General features: G+C 43.4%; 1 long non-coding RNA gene across 2 annotated transcripts in view; it reads right to left on the minus strand.

The window, feature by feature from the left end:
• LOC140713030 (uncharacterized) overlaps positions 1–16832 on the minus strand; it is a 47442-nt gene that overhangs the window by 14612 nt on the left and 15998 nt on the right. Inside the window, exon 2 of one of the 2 annotated variants that reach the window (XR_012094912.1) lies at positions 14634–15435. The exons of the other annotated variant lie outside the window; for it this stretch is intronic. This is a non-coding gene — a long non-coding RNA (uncharacterized lncRNA). The remainder of the gene's footprint in view (positions 1–14633; positions 15436–16832) is intronic. 2 annotated transcript variants of the gene reach the window in all.

The following is a 16832-nucleotide window of genomic DNA, read 5'->3' on the forward strand; positions in this document are numbered from 1 at the left end:
TATTAAGAGATAGGCATTATATGTAAATTGAGACAACATAAAGTCAAAATGTTGAGAGAATGGAGTTAATTTGTAGAGTTTTTTAAAAAATGTTTTCTTTGTTTCTATTCTTCTCTGTGTTCTCTCTCTCTCTCTCTCTCTCTTTCTCTCTCTCTCTCTCTCTCAATAGGGTCTTATTGTGGCACCCAGGCTGCAGTGCAGTGGTGTGATCATGACTCACTGCAGCTTTAAATTCCAGGGCTCAAGTGATCCTCCTACTTCAACCTCCCAAGTAGCTGGATTACAGGCACACACCACCATGCCTGGCTAGTTTTTTAAAAAAACATTTTTTGTAGAGACAGGGTCTTATTATGTTGCCCAGACTGGTCTCAAACTCCTGGACTTAAGCAATCCTCCCACCTCAGACTTCTGAAGTATTGCGATTACAGGCAAAAACCACTGTGCACAGCAGTTGTCATCTCTTCAAAATAATTTGTTTTATATATACGATTTTTTTGTAAGCCTCATGGTAACCAGAATGCAAAAACCTATAATAGATGCACTAAAAATAAAAAAAGAATTAAAACATAATGCCAAAGAAGATCACTTAGCCACAAAGGAAGACTATAGGAAAGGAAGAAAGGATGCAGAGTTACAAAACAACCGGGAAACAAGCAACAAAATGGCAGCAATAAGTCCACATTTAATCAATAATAACATGGAATGTCAATGTACTCAATTCTCCAATTAAAAGACATAGTGTGGCTGAATGGATAAAGAAATAATTCCTAACTATATGCTACCTACAAGAAACTCACCTCACATATAAAAACACACATAGACCGAAAGCAAAGAAATGGGAAAAGATGTTTTATGCTAACCAAAAAAGCTACTACATGCTAACCAAAAAAGGGCAGGAATATCTACAGTTATATTAGATTGAATAGACTACAAATCAGAGACTGTGAAAAGAGATTAGGAAGGTCACCATATGATGATAAAGGGATCAATTAAGTAAGATAATATAATAATTATAAATATATATGCACCAAATTAACTCTAGCTTCCACGTATATAAAGCAAACATTAATAGATCTAAAGGAAGAGATGGATTGCAATAGAATAATGGTAGGGGATTTTAACACCCTACTCTTAGTAATGGGCCGATTATCCAGACGGATAATTAGCAAAGAAACATCTAAGTTAAAAAAATACAGGATATCAATGAAATGAAAAGTTGATTCTTTGAAAAGGTAAATGAAATCAACAAACTTTTAGCTAGACTAAAAGAGAGAGAAGTCTTAAATAAATAAAATCAGAAACAAAAAAGAAGTCATAACAACTGAGACCACAGAATTACAAAGAATCATTAGAGGCTATTATAAATAACTATACGCCAACACATTGGAAAACCTAGAAGAAATGGAAAATTCCTGGACACATACAATATACTAAGATTGAACCATGAAGAAATAGAAAACCTCAACAGACCGAGAACAAGTAACAAGATTGAAGATGTGATAAAAAGTCTCGCATTAGAGAAAAACCCAGGACCTGATGGCTTTACTGCTGAATTCTACCAAACATTTAAAGAAGAACTAATACCAATTCTACTCAAACTCACCAAAAGATTAAACAGGAGGATACTTCCAAACTCATTCTCTGAGGCCAGAATTACCCTGATACCAAAACCAGACAATACAACGAAAAAGAACATAACAGGTCAATATCACTGATGGATATAGATGCAAAAATTCTCAACAAAATACTAGCAAACAAAATTCAACAACACATTAAAAAGATTGTTCACCATGATTAACTGGGATTTATCCTGGGTATGCAAGGATGTTTAACATATTCAAATCAATAAACACGTTACGTCACATTGACAAAACCAAGAATAAAAACCATATGATCATTTCAGTGATGCTGAAAAGCATTCAATAAAATTCAGCATCCCTTTATGCTAAGTTTTTATGTTAAAAAGTTAAGAGTTAAGAATTTTTATGTTAAAAACTCTCAACAAACTGGGTATTAAAGACACATGTTTGAAAATAATAAAGGCCATATATGACAAACCCACAACTAACCTCATACTGAATCAGGAAAAATTGAAAGCCTTTCCTCTAAGATTTGGAACAAGGCAGAGTCCCACTTTCACCACTTTTATCCAACATAATACTTGAAGTCCTGGCCAGAGCAATTAGCTAAAAGAAATATAGAAAAGAGGTCCAAATTAGAAAGTAAGAAGTCAAATTATCCTTGTTCACAGATGACATGATCTTATACTTAGAAAAACCTAAAGATGCCACCAAAAAACTTCTAGAACTGATAAACTCAGTAAAGCTGTAGGATACAAAATCAATATGCAAAAATTGGTAGAACTTATATACGCTAACAGTGAACAATCTGAAAACAAACAAAAGAAAGCAATTCTACTTACAATAGCTACAGAAATATAAAATACATAGGAATCTGGCCGGGCGCGGAGGCTCAAGCCTGTAATCCCAGCACTTTGGGAGGCCGAGATGGGTGGATCACGAGGTCAGGAGATCGAGACCATCCTGGCTAGCCCAGTGAAACCCTGTCTCTACTAAAAAATACAAAAAACTAGCCGGGAGAGGTGGCGGGCGCCTGTAGTCCCAGCTACTAGGGAGGCTGAGGCAGAAGAATGGCGTAAACCCGGGAGGCGGAGCTTGCAGTGAGCTGAGATCCGGCCACTGCACTCCAGCCTGGGCAGCAGAGCCAGACTTCGTCTCAAAAAAAAAAAAAAAAAAAAAAAAAGAAAGAAAACACAGGAATCAATTTAACCAAAGAAGTGAAAGATCTATATAAGGACATCTATAAAACACTGATGAAGGAAATTGGAGAGGACACACACACACACACACACAAATTGAAAGATATTCCATACTCATGGACTGGAAGTATTAATATTGTTAAAATGACAATACAACTCAAAGCAACCTACAGATTCAATGCAATCCCTATAAAATAGCATTGACGTACTTCATAGAAATGTTTAAAATACTAAAATGTACATGGAGCCACATCTATTCAATGAAGAAATTTTGAGCAAAAAGAACAAAGCTGGAGGCATCATATGGCCTTTGAAACATACTACAATCAGCATGGTAGTATATAGAGCAAAATATGCCACCAAATCAGCATGGTACTGGCATTTAAAAAAGACACATAGAACAATGGAACAGCACAGAGAACCCACATATATGTCTATTATTTTTAACAAAGGCACAAAGAACATACACTGGGGAAGGGGCATCCTCTTCCATAAATGGTTCTGGAAAACTGGATAATCATATGCAGAAGAATGAAACTAGATCCCTATCTCTCACCATATCCAAAAATCAAATCAAAATGGATTAAAGGCTTAAACCTAAGACCTGAAACTAAGAAACTACTAGAAGAAAACACTGGGCAACTGCTCCAGGATATTGGTCTGGGCAAAGATTTTTCTGTGTGTAAGATCTCAAAAGCACAATCAAAGCAAAAGCACAATCAAAGAAAAATAGACAAATGGGATTACATCAAGCTAAAAAGCTCTGCACAGGAAAGGAAACAATCAACAAAGTGAAAAGACAACCTACAAAATGGAAGAAAATATTTGCAAACTACTCATCATACAAGAAATTAATAACCAGAATACATAAGGAGCTCAAATATCTCAATAGCAAAAAACTCCAAATAATCCAATTTTAAAATGGGCCAAATATCTGAAAAGACATTTCTCAAAAGGAGTCATACAAATGACCAACAGTATATGAAGAAAATGCTCAACTTCGCTGTCAGAGAAATTCAAATCAAAATCACAGTGAGAGATCATCTCACCCCAGCTAAAATGGCTTTTATAAAGAAGACAGGGATTAACAGATGCTGGCAAGAATGTGGAGAAAGGAGAGCCCTTCTACACTGTTGGTGGGAATGTAAATTAGTACAGCCACTACTGAAAACTGTATGAAGGTTTCTCAAAAAACTAAAAATGGAACTATCACATGATCCAGCAATTTCACTACTGGGTATATATCCAAAAGAAAGGAAATTAATATATCAAAAAGACATCTGAACTCCCACATTCACAATAGCACTGTTCACAATAGCCAAAACATGGAACCGACCTAAGTGCCCATCAATGGATGAATGGATAAAGAAAATGTGGTGTATATATACACAATGGAATATATTCAGCCATAAAAAAAGAACAAAATCCAGTCATTTGCAGCAACATGGATGGAACTGGAGGTCACTATGTTAAGTGAAATAAGCTAAGCACAGAAAGACAAATGTCACATGTTCTCACTCATATATGGGAGTCAAAAAATGTGGGTCTCATAAATATAAAAAGTACATTGGTGATTATCAGAGGCTGGGAAGGTGGAGGCGGGAGAAAAGGGTTTAATTAATGAGTCTAAATATACAATCTGACAGAAGAAAGAAGATCTAATGTTTGACAGGTTGGTAGGGTGACAGTAGTTTCTAATAATCTATTGCATATTTCAAAATAACTAGAAGAGAATAATTCAAATGTTTCTAGCGTAATGAAAAAACAAATATTCAAGGTGGTGAATATTCCAGTTATACTAAATTCATCTTTATAAATTATATAAATGTATTAATTTATCACATATATCCTCAAAATATATACATCTATTATGTGTCAACAAATTTTTTAACATAGAGAAAAAATCATTAAAGGAATTAAAATGTTATACTAGAAAATATTAACTCCACACAAAAGAAAGAAATCAAGGAGGAATAGAGGAACAAAATAAAGGAGACATATAGTAAACAAAAATGAAATGTCAGAGGTAAGTCCAACGATATCAATAACAACATTAACTTAGAATGGATTAAATAATCCAATCAAAAAGCAGAATTGTCATACTGAATAAAACGCATGATCCAATTATATGTTGACTTTAGGAGATATGTTTGATTCAAAGATACAAATGGGTTGAAAGTGAAAGGATGGAAAAGATATATCATGCGTATAGCAACCATAAGAAAGCTGGAGTAGCTATATTAATACCATATAAAATAGCTTTAACTTTTTTCCCTGAAGATAAATAGGGATATTTTATAATGATAAAAGTGTCAATCCATCAGGAAGTTGTAACAATTATAAACGTATGTGCACCTAACAACAAAGCCCTATGATATATGAAGCAAATGCTAACAGAATTGAAGGTGGAAATAGACAATTCAACAATAATAATTAGAAACTTCAATACTCTATATAATAGATAGAACAAGTTGGCAAAAGGTCAACAAGGACATAGAAGACTTGAACAGCAATATACACAAACTAGACTTAACAGATATGTATAGAACACTGTGCCTATCGAGAGCAGAATCACATTATTCTGAAGCACAAATGAAACATTCTACAGGACAGACAACAGGGCAGATCACCAAGCAAGCCTAAATAAATTTTAAATTTAAAATAATTGAAATTGTATAAATTAGGACCTCCAATTACGATGGAGTGAAATTGAAACTTAATAACAAAAAGAAATGTGAGAAATTCATAAATATGTGAGAATTAAACAACATACTATGAAATACCAATGGGTCAAAAAAATCCCAAAGGAAATTAGGAAAATACTTTGAGATAGGTAAAAATGAAGACACAACACATGAAAATTTCTGGAATGCAGCTAACATATTGCTTAGAGAGAGATTTATAGATGTGAATTACATGAAATAAAAATAAAGATCTCAAATCAATATCCTTCCACCTTAAGAACCTGGAATAAGAAGTGCAAACTGAGCCCAAAGTAAGCAGCAGAAAGGAAATAATGATTACAGTGAAAACTAATGAATCAGAGAATACAAAAATAATAGAGAAAATCAAATAAATCAAGCATTGGTTCTCAAAAAAAGTTAACAAAATTAACAGACAACAAAATTTACACTTAGTCATGAATCCTTTTACACTAAGGAGTAGTGTAAATTCCTTTTTACACTAAGGACTAGTATAAATCATTTTTACACTAATGACTACATCTAGACTGACTAAGAAAAAAAGAGATGACTCAAAATACCAATATCAGAAGTGAAACAGGAGATATAACTACTGACTTTACAGAAATAAACGCAATTACAATGGAATACTATGAAAAACTGTGTGCCAAAAATTATATAACTTAGATGAAATGGACAAATTACTAGAAAAGAGAGCAACTGAAGCTGAGTTGAGAAGAAATAGAAAATCTGAATATACTTATACAAGTAAAGAGTCTGGCTTAGTAATCAGAGAAACTTCTGCCAAAAAAGCCCAAGACCAAATGGCTTCACTGGTTAATTCTGCCAAGCACTTAAAGAAGAATTGATATTATTTTTTCTCAAACTCTTGCAAAAATAAAAGAGGTTGGAGTACTTTCTACCCCATTCTATGAGACCAGTATTGCCCTTATTTCAAAACCAGACAGATACACCACAGGAAAACCATGTTTCATTCATTCTCACTTTTATGTGTAGACACCAAAATCCTCAACAAAACACTATCAAATAGAATCCAGCAATGTACAAAAAGAATTATACACTATGACCAAATGAGATTCATCTCAGGAATGCAATGTTGCCTTATTATCTGAAAATCAGTTAAAGTAATATACTACATCAACAGAATGAAGGGAAAACCCATATTTTCATCTCAATTGATGAAAAAAAGACAGTTGACAAAATCTAACACCTTTTTATGATAAAAAACACTCAACAAACTGGGAAGAGAAGGAAACCAATGAAAACTCCATGAAGTTAACTTCATATATAATAATGAAAAGCTGAATTATTTTTTCTTAAGATCAAGGAAAAAACAAGGATGTCTGTTCTCACCACTTCTATTCAACTTTTGCTGGAGGTTCTAACCAGAGAAATTGAGTAAGAAAAAATAAAATGTATCTAGATTGAAAAGTAAGAAATAAAATTATCTCTATTTGAAGAAGAAATAAACTTTTATACATAGACTCCTAAGGAATTCACTAAAAATCTATTATTAGAACTAATAAACAAGTTCAACACAGTTACAGAATATAGGATTGATATATAAAAATCAAATGTATTTCTAAACAACTCTATTTACAATAACATGAACAATAATAAAATACTTGAGAATAAGTTTAACAAAAGAAGTGCAAAACTTTTACTTTCAAAACTACAAAATATTGTTGAAAGAAATTAAAGAGCCAAATAAATGGAAAAATATCCCATATTCATCCCATATTCATGGACCAAAGACTTAACATTGTCATGAAGGCAATGTTATCCAAAATGATGTGCAGATTCAATGCAATACCTATCAAAATTTCAGCTGATTTATTTTTGGAAACTGACAAGCTGATCCTAAAATTTATAAAGAAATTCAAAGGACCTGAAATTGTCACAATAATCTTGGAAAAAGGACAAAGTTGGAAGAGTCATTCTTTTCCTATTTCAAAACTTACTACAAAGCAATAGTGATCAAGACAGTTTGGCAGTGGTATAGGAAAGATCTTTATTTAAATGGAATAGAACTGTGAGTCCAGAAATGAGCTCTCACTTTTATAGTCAATTGATTTATGATGAGGGTATCAAGATGATTCAATGGAGGAAGAATAGTCTTCTTAGCAAATGGTGCTAGGACAACTGAATATCCACATGCAAAAGAATGAAGGAGTATCCCTAGCTTGCACCATATACCAAAATTACCTCAAAATGAATCAAAGACTAAATGTAAAAGCTAAAACTATATGTCTTAGAAGAAAACACAGGTGTAGATCTTCAGAATCTTAATGGGAAATAGTTTCTTAGATATGACATCAAAAGCACAAACAGCAAAAAAAAAAAAAAATAGGCTGAACATCATCAAAATTAAAACTTTTTACAGTTCAAAAGACACCATCAAGAAAGTAAAAAAATACACACACACAAAGTGAGATAAAATATTTGCAAATCGTATATTGTATAAGAGATTTGCATCCAGAATATAAAAAAAATTACTACTAAATAACAAAAAGACAAATAACCCAATTTATAGACGGGCAAAGGGTTTAAATAGACATTTCTTTAAGGAAGATATACAATAGACATTAAGAATATAAAAAGATGTTTGCCATCATTAGTCATCAGACAAATGCCAGTCAAAATCATGAGCTATACCACTTCACATCCACCAAAATGACCAGAATTTAAAAGACAATAGTAAGTTTGTAGAGAAATTATAACCCTTATGCACAGGTGGTGGGAAAGCAAAATTGTGCAATTGCTTTGGAAAACTGTTTAGCAGTTCCTCAAGATATTAGAGTTTCCATATTACCCGGCAATTATATACCTAGGTATACACCCAAGAGAAATGAAGACTTGCGTATGAGTGTTCAGAGAAACTATTTAATAACCGGAATTAAGAGCCCCAAACTGGAACCAACCCAAGTATCCTTTAGCAGGTGAATGATCAAACTACTGTGTGGTGTAGTCATACCATGGAATCCTACTCATCAATAAAAAAGAATAAAGTATTGATACATGCAACAGCATGGATAAATTTCCATGCAATTAGGCTGAGTGAAAAAAAGCTACACATGAAAAATTTTGGGGGGTGATTTATATGTTCAGTATTTTCATTGTGGTGAGGGTTCCATAGATAGATGATTGATTGATAGATAGATAGATAGATAGATAGATAGACACAAACACCCACACATATGTACAGAAGCATATCAATTTTATTAAGAAAGTGAAAAGACAAATTACAGGATGGAATAAAGTTATTTGCAAGCCACATATCTGATAAGGGTTTAATATCCAGAATACATAAAAACCCTTACAACTCAACAACAAAAAGATAATCCAATTAAATAATGGGCAAATAGCCAACAAGACATGAAAACATGCTTGACATCCTCAGTCATTAGAAAAATACAAATCAAAACCAGAATGAGATACCACTTTACACTTACTAGGATGGCTATAACCTAAAAAACAGAAAGTAACAAGTGTTGACAAAGAGGTGGTGAAATTAAACCCTCATACATGCCTGGTGAGAATGTAAAATGGTACCAGCACCATGGAAAAGTTTTGAAGTTCCTCAAAGAATTAAACATAAAAGTTATCATATAACCCAGCAATTTCAGTCTTAGCTATATACCTAAAAAAATTGACAACAGGAGCTTGAACAGATACTTGTTTGCCAGTGTTTATTGTAACACTATTCACAATTAGTCAAAGGGTGGAAACAGCTCGCCCTTTTATCAACAGAGGAATGTGGTTTATCCATACAATGGAATATTCTTCCACAAGAAAAAGGAAGGAAATTCTGATACATACTACAGCACAGATGAACTTTGAAAACATGCTAAGTGGAATAAGCCAGACAGAAAAGGACACATACTCTGATTCCACTTACATGAAATAGCTATAATAGGCAAAATCATAGAGACAAAAATTAGAGTTTACCAGGGGCTAGAGGGGAGGGGAAATGGAGAGTTACTCTTTCATGGGTACAACTTCTGTTTGGGGTGGTGGTTGTACAACAATGTGTATTACTTAATGCCACTGAATTATACACTTAAAATAGCTAAAATGGCAAATTTTGTGTTACATATACTCTACCACAATTTAAAACAATTAATAATGTAATATACCAAAAATCACTGAATTTTACACTTTAAATGGGTGAATTGTACGGTATGTGAATTATATCTCAAAAAAACTGTTTTAAGAATTCATCAACTTTCCTACTTTACATGTTTGCATTTTACTACATATCAGTTATGCTTCAATAAAGCAGTTAACAAAATGCTACAATGCATGACTTTGATAAAAATAAAAATTAGATTGTAAGGAAAAAATTAAATTCCAAATGCAGTCCCTTAATCATTCCAATCATACAGATTGATACAGTGCAGAAACTTGCAGTCGCTTTTCATTTCCCTGCTTCCCTGAAATCCATTCATTCCAATAAGAATAGTGTGTGCCCCACTCAGCGCGTGTCAGCAGGCTGTGACCTCCAGTACACCATGTCTGAGTTTATTTACGCTGGTCTCAGGAGGGAGTGCTGAGGCACTGAGATTCAAGGGACATAGATGGGACAATGGCAACTCAAGCTCAACAAGCCTTGGTTTCTTTATCTATGAAATGGGAATAATCATATCTGCTTCTAAGGATTGATGGAGGCATCTTTCCAAAACGCTTGCTTAGTAAGCTTCGAGTAAGTGGGGGTCCGATGTCCTCCCGTGAAGGGCACATGGTCCTCGCCTGGACTTCCATATCGAGGGAGGGAGGAGAGAACTCAGAAGGGAAGGGCGAGGGAAGCAGACTGGCCTGGGATTGGTGTGGAGTCCATGTGCTTCTCAGCCCCTAAGAAGTTGTGGAGCGATGGGTGAGTGTGACTCGAGAGGGATAGGCAGCACCTGGAGGAGAAGGGGGAGCTGAATATTAGACAACGGAGGGGCCCGAAGTGGAGACAGAGTCCCCTGGACAGTAGACTTCTCAAAGTCCCTTCGGGCAAACGCTGGCCTCTGTCCCCAGGCCCACTGTTAGTAATGTATTCTGTCCCATCGCTGCAACGCGCCTCCTATCCTCACCTGCAAGAGGCAGTGAAGCTACCTGGCAAGGGGGTGCAGAGGAGGAAGAGGTTCAAGTTGCACCCCCACCCACTGTCTTCCCAGCCCAAGGCTCTGCTACTATAGTACCCCCTTCCCACATATTGCCCCTCAACCAGGGAGGATGTGCAGTGCCAGACATCCCTGGCCTGGCAGTCGGTGGCAAGGGGCTCTCTCTCTGTCCCTTGGTCTCCCCACCCCTGGGCTGTGATCTCCCCACACCTCTCCTGCCTGGGACCTAGCCATGCCCCCTGCCAACCTCCCAGATCTGTCCATCCCTTCAGGCCTTCAGCCCCCCAGGACCTAGCTCTGGACAGCCAGGCTGGTCTATGAATAGCACACAGCCCTTTTCCTTTCCAAATATAAAATGTTTGCTTTCAATCAGGGGCGTCTGGGGAAATGGAAATTATAGGATTGGAGAGTGTCCTTGGGTAAAGAAATACCTCGAATGCCGAAACCTCGCAGGGCCTCTGATTAGGGCTGGAATAATTCCTGCTGTAATATAAACAAGCCTCACTAGGCTAATGGGGGGCAGGGAGCGGGGCCGGGAAATAGGGGCACACGCCTCGTCTTTGTTCTCTTTCCTCCCAGCATGCCAGTGCAGCAGGGCTGGGGGGCCCGGGACCCGGGCGTGGGGCAGCTCTGGGGGCCCCTCAGGACATCAGAAACCTCAGCTTCCTGGCGTGCCGAGTGACCACAGGCAGGTGGCTGTCCTGAGGCCTGGTGTTCCCACAGGGGTGGGTTGGGATAGATGCGGCGTCTATCTTAAAGGCTGTCTGGTCTAGTCCCAGCTCCTTGAACCCCTCCATGCTTCTGGGCATTAGGCTGGCTCTGGAATTTGGTGGAGTGACCAGGGCTGAAGCCAGCAAGGCAGATGGGCCGGTGCCAGAGAGAAAAGAGGAGAGCCTGGGGAAGCGGTGCCAAGCAGAAATTTCCCAAGTGGTAGGTCAGTCAACAAACATTGGTTGGCATCTTCTCGAGGCACCAGGATGTAATGGGGGTGAAAATGCTGTCCCCATCCTCAAGGGGCACAGAGTTGAGTGAAGAAATCAACACACCAACCGTAAGTGTTAGCAGCATGGCACAGGGCACACGCCTGGGGAGGGAGGGCCTTGTTCCCAGGGTGGGGAGAGGAGGTAGCAGCTCACTTGCCTTGGAGGGCTTGGCCCTCTCCTCAGCACTGTGCTGCCACCTCCTCATGGCATTCCTTGTCAAGGGCTCCCATTAGACCAACACCTCAATTTCCCAGAGCAGGGAAAGTCCTCGGAATTGCTAAAGATGTTTGATAACAGCCAGCATCAAAGCTCAGACTCATTATTTGTTTCCTTTTTTGCAGAGTGAACTCTCAAGCTAACTGCTCTTGCTTGGCATCCAGGATTAAGGTGTGTGGCCACCTCCATGCAAAGCGTTCAGAGAAAGGAGGCAGGCCCAGGTGAGCGCAGCTAATGAAACATAGAGATTGGAAAACTCTGGGGAGCATTCGTAAAAACTCAGAGGTCTCAAAATACGTGGTCATGTAGTTTAGGAAACTCAGAGGCCTGCAGAGGAACAGGACACGGTGGGTGGCGGGTAGTGGGTAGTGGGTGGGGGTGCTTCGCTTCAGTTCTGGCTCCCTGTCTCTGTGGCCTCAGGCAGCTCCTTCTCCATTTTAAACCTTAGTCTCTCATCTGTAAAATGGGTACAGTTGGTAAAGAAAAAGCCATCTGAGGTGACACTGAGGAAGAAGGATCATCAGGACATTGAGGTGAGCAGGCTGAAAGCCCTGGAGCCCCCCAGTCCACGGCACAGGCTGGCTCTGGTGTCTTGGTCAGCACCAGCTCTCCGAGAGGCCACCCAGCTTGGCTTAATGTATGCTGGAGGGCCAGACGGGTCAGGGAGGAGGCAGACGGCTCAGCTGGTATCTTTGGAGAGAAGTGGAGGTGCCAGCAGGGTGCACAAATCACCTTGTTTTGTCCTTGGGATAGCCTGGGGGGAAAGTTGAGAGCCCCTAGGTCTTGAGGGTGGGGGAAGCCTTGGGAACTGGGACCCATAGGTGAGGGAGGGGCTGAGAAAGTGCCCCAACTGCTCCTCCCCTGCCTCCAGGGGCTGAGCCTTGTCGGAGTGAGGCTGAGATCCGCTGTCCAGAGCAGGAAGGAGGAGGGGAAGAGGCGGCCAGGCCCAGCGTGGGACACCTGCCCAGTCTTCCCCTGGGTGGAAAAGAGCCCCCCACGGCCTGCCAGGGGCTGCCGCGGACCCCCGCTGAGTGACTGAGGCGGGACTCAACCTTCACGCCCCTCTTCAGCCTCTTGGGTGAAAAACTTGAGAACCTGGCAGGCTGCAGCCGCGGGTCTCAGAACCAGCAGGGCCCAGCAGGAGGAAGCCGGCACCTGGAGTAGGCTTGGCCGGGGATGAGGGCAAGGGGTGGGACCCCTCCCCAGGAGGGTGGGAGCGGGAACACGCCCCAGGAATGTGATGGCAGCCTCGGCAGATGGCCCCCTGCCCGCCCGCCCGCCCTGGGCCGCCAGCGGTTCCGTATTTACACTACATTAATAATGGTTTAAACGTTCTCATAAATAGATGCTGATTAATTGGCAATCCATTTGCTGAAGCCCAGCCTGCCAGACGGTTTCCTGGAGGCCCGTTCCACATCCCTATAAACACCATCAGCGAGCAAAGCAGGCGCTAATGTACCGGGCGCCCAGCCCGCCCCCCGGCCCCCGGAGCAATTCCTCAGGCCTGAAAGGGCCACCGACCCGCAGCTGCACCGGCTGCCTGGAATTCCCCGCCTCGGCCGTGGGAGGACGACTCCTAGGGCCCCTTTGGGGCAAAAGGGTTCCACTGCGTGGCAGGGAGGGCAGAGGCACAGTGGCCCGGCAGCCGGTGCAGCGGGGCGCAGCTGGCCCCCACAGGCTGTGCTGGCAGAAGCTTGCTGGCTGAGCTTGTCCCGCCTGAGCCAGTCGCGGCTCCTCTCTGCTGCCCCCAGTGGCCTGCAGGCCGCCATTGCACTGATCACTCTATACCACCCGGTCCAGGCCCTTGGGTCTCTGGGGATCTGGAGACCATTCTGGGAGAGTGGGTTGAGTCCCTCCATGCCGGGGTGAACCAAGTCCGGGCTCATGGCTGCTTTAGAGAGTAGTCACTGCCCTTCACTGCCCGTGGGCAGTCCGGCACCTCCCTGCTCTCTCGGTCTCCCTGGCCTGCGTGTGCACTCTCTTCTGTTCACCTGGCAGAGGTCCCTCTTCTGTACGTTGGGAACCAGGTTGCGCCTTGTGCACAGGGTGTGGGGAGGAAGGGTATGCATTCATGCAAAAAGCAGAGCCACTGCACCCTACCTGATCTCTTGGCCCTCCTCTGCAAAGCTCCTGTCCCTTAGCAGGAGGGCTGAAGGAGGGCTCGCCCCCTGCCGCTGTGGCCCCGCCTCCCTCAGCTCCTCAACAACATAAACCGTTCTCTGCGTGCGCCCTGCATCCATTTCGCAGATGGGAACACTGACGCTTGACAGTCACCTCACCAAGGCTGCCGGCTGGCAAATGACAGAGTCAGAACTCAAATCCGGCGTTTGTCCCAGGGGCCCTGACCAGGGAGTCCTGCTGCCCCAGGATGGGTTGTGGAAAGAATGAATGAGAGTAGTGAATGAATGAATTTTACAAACCCAGGTCCAGGGAGGGAAAAGGATGGGGGAGGGGAGAGCCGAGGAGAGGGAGCCCCTCCTACCCTTTCCCTGATGATTGGTTTTTAAAGCTCGGGCAGACCCAGCCCGAGTGGGGAGGTCAAAGGTGGCCACTGATGGCTGTCACTCAAGCAAAATAGCCCCGTTTTCATTTTTCACTTGGGCCCAGACCCCTCCAAACAGACAGTGATTAGGCCCTGATTGAGCCTTTCCTCCGCCTGATGACTCCCACATGTGACCCGCTCCCAAATTACATGCAAATGTTCCGCGGACGAGCTGCTGAAAGCCCCCGCCCGCCCCTGCCTCCGCCCGCACCGCCGGGAGGGGCTGCAACCCGCCCCGCGCAGACCCCCTCTCCCGCAGACCCCCTCCCTGCAGGTGCGCGTCCAGGTCCGGCTTTACCTTACCTGCGTCTCCTCCGCCGTTCCGCGCGCAGGTGCGAGGCCCCGCGCTCCGCAGCGCCGCCTGCCGGTGACGTCTGGCCTCCGTTTGCTCATCTGTGAAGAGGGCACGATGGAGGCCAAAGGGTGCGTGTGGGCTTTGGCACAGCCTGTGCGCGGTGCATTGTGTTCTCCAACCCGAACGGGGATGGTGGCGGCGGCGAAGGCCATGACTGTAATTGCTGTTAGAGTCATACAGCTGAAGTGCTACGAGCACCGACTGTGAGGCCAGAGTGCTAGGCTCAGAGGAGGCGCAGCACTCAGTGCCCACCTAGCCTGGGGCAAGTTACTGGATCTGGCTGCCCCCGATTCTCGCCGATGGAATAGGGGTCACAAGAATGCCCACCTCACAGAGGTGTGGAGAAACAGAATAAACACACTCATCTACAGTGCTTACAACGGCACCGGCCACAGAGTATTACGTTTATAACTGATGCTGTGCAATTCTGGGGGCGCAGCGCATAAAGAGGGGACTTTGTGGGCAACAACCTGGGACGGGGCAGTCCTGCAGCCGGAACAGCCCCCATGTCTCACTGCCCCACGCGGTGATCCCAGCAGCTGCTGTCCTGGAGGCTTCTGGGCGCCAGTCAGTCCTGGAAGCACCTCTGTGGCCAGCGCCTTCATCCTCAGTCAGTCCCGCGAGGTTGGTAACACCACGAGTTTCATTTTCAGAGGAGGACATTGTGGCCCAGAGAGGTTTGGCAGCTGGTCAGTGTTGGAGGTATCCTGAGGCTGGCCTCACCTGCAGCTTGGGAGCTGAGGCCCTGGCCTGCAGAGGGCAGAGAGGACAGCTAGAGGTGGCTGCCTTGGGGTCAGCCTAGAGGCCTCAGCTCATCCTAGGCCAGCACCTCCTTCGATTATCCCACCTGGGCCCTCAAAGGGCAGGACTCCTCTCTGCAGCATCCTAGGGGTGCAGCCATACAGGGCCTGGTTACATGCCTCCTGTGACGGGGAGTTCAGTCTCATGCCTGGGAGAGCACTGCAGCCCTGAGTCAGGGGAGGGAAAGGACTTCCTATTGCACAAAGTCTCCTTAGCTTCAGGAACCATGCTTGTCTCACTCACTTGGGTCAATCACTGTGAAGAACACACTGAACACACATACACACACACACGTGGAGAGGAGGAGGGAGAGGAAGAGAAAGTAAGACAGAGAAGAGAGAGGCCCACTCATGGACCCGGGGAAAGGTGCAGATCTGGGAGGGAGATGATCAGGGTGTGCAGTAAGTCCCCAGGGCAAAGGGCTTTCAGAGAGATTGGGTTGGAGTTGGGAGAATTTGTGCTTTGGGCTGGGGAAGAGGGGAGTGAGGCTGAGGCAGACAGGAAGGCAGGTCTTGGAAGCAGCAGAGCTGAAGAAGGAAGGAGCAGGCAGATGGGGGGCAGAGAGTTGGGGCCTTTGGCTTCACCCATTTGAAGTGACCAAGAGCTCTTTCTGGGGACAGGCTGAGTGGACAGAGTGAGGAGGAAGGAGATAAAGACATGAGCACTGCCAGGCTGCAGAGGGTTATTGGGCAGGTTGTGCACTGCACACAGGAGCTCCAAGGAGTCCAGCCAGCTCCTGCTGGACACACTCAGGGAAGGCTGTAGCCTGCGGCCAAGAGGGGCATCTTCCCCTGAATCCCACAAAGGTACCCTAACGCTAGCAGGTCCTTGGGCAGGCTCTGGGGGAAGGGAGGGCACTCGGGAAGACTGAACTGCTGGCTGGTGGGTTTGTCTGTCTGTGAATTTTGAGGCAAAAAGGACCAGGGCCTGTGCAAATATTGCTTGGGGAGCAAGTCAGGACAGAGAAGGGACCCTGTGGTGACATGCCTTGGGTCACAGGGCCAGCAGTGACACAGGTGGGAATTGCCCCCACCCTCTAACCATGCTGGCCACCCCTGCCCCTTGCACAGTGGCCCTCCATTCCTGGGCAGGAAGCCGGCCGAGCCCCTCCCTCGCCGGCAGGTGGGTGGCCCCTCATCAGCCTGATGTGGAAAGTGAAATAACTTCTCCCAATTACCCTCGAATCTGGAAACTTTTTGTGCCTCCGACATTTCCTCCAGCCTGGGAGTTAATCAGCCCTTTGGCCGTCCCCTTGCTGGGGCCGGGCGTGGGGGCACCAGGGGTAGTTGTGCCCTAGAAAATTATTTCTCATCACCAATTATTGCCCATTAGAGCTAATGGTTGCG

This window comes from Chlorocebus sabaeus, chromosome 12, assembly GCF_047675955.1.
Source record: "Chlorocebus sabaeus isolate Y175 chromosome 12, mChlSab1.0.hap1, whole genome shotgun sequence".
In the NCBI taxonomy this organism is placed as follows: domain Eukaryota; kingdom Metazoa; phylum Chordata; class Mammalia; order Primates; family Cercopithecidae; genus Chlorocebus; species Chlorocebus sabaeus.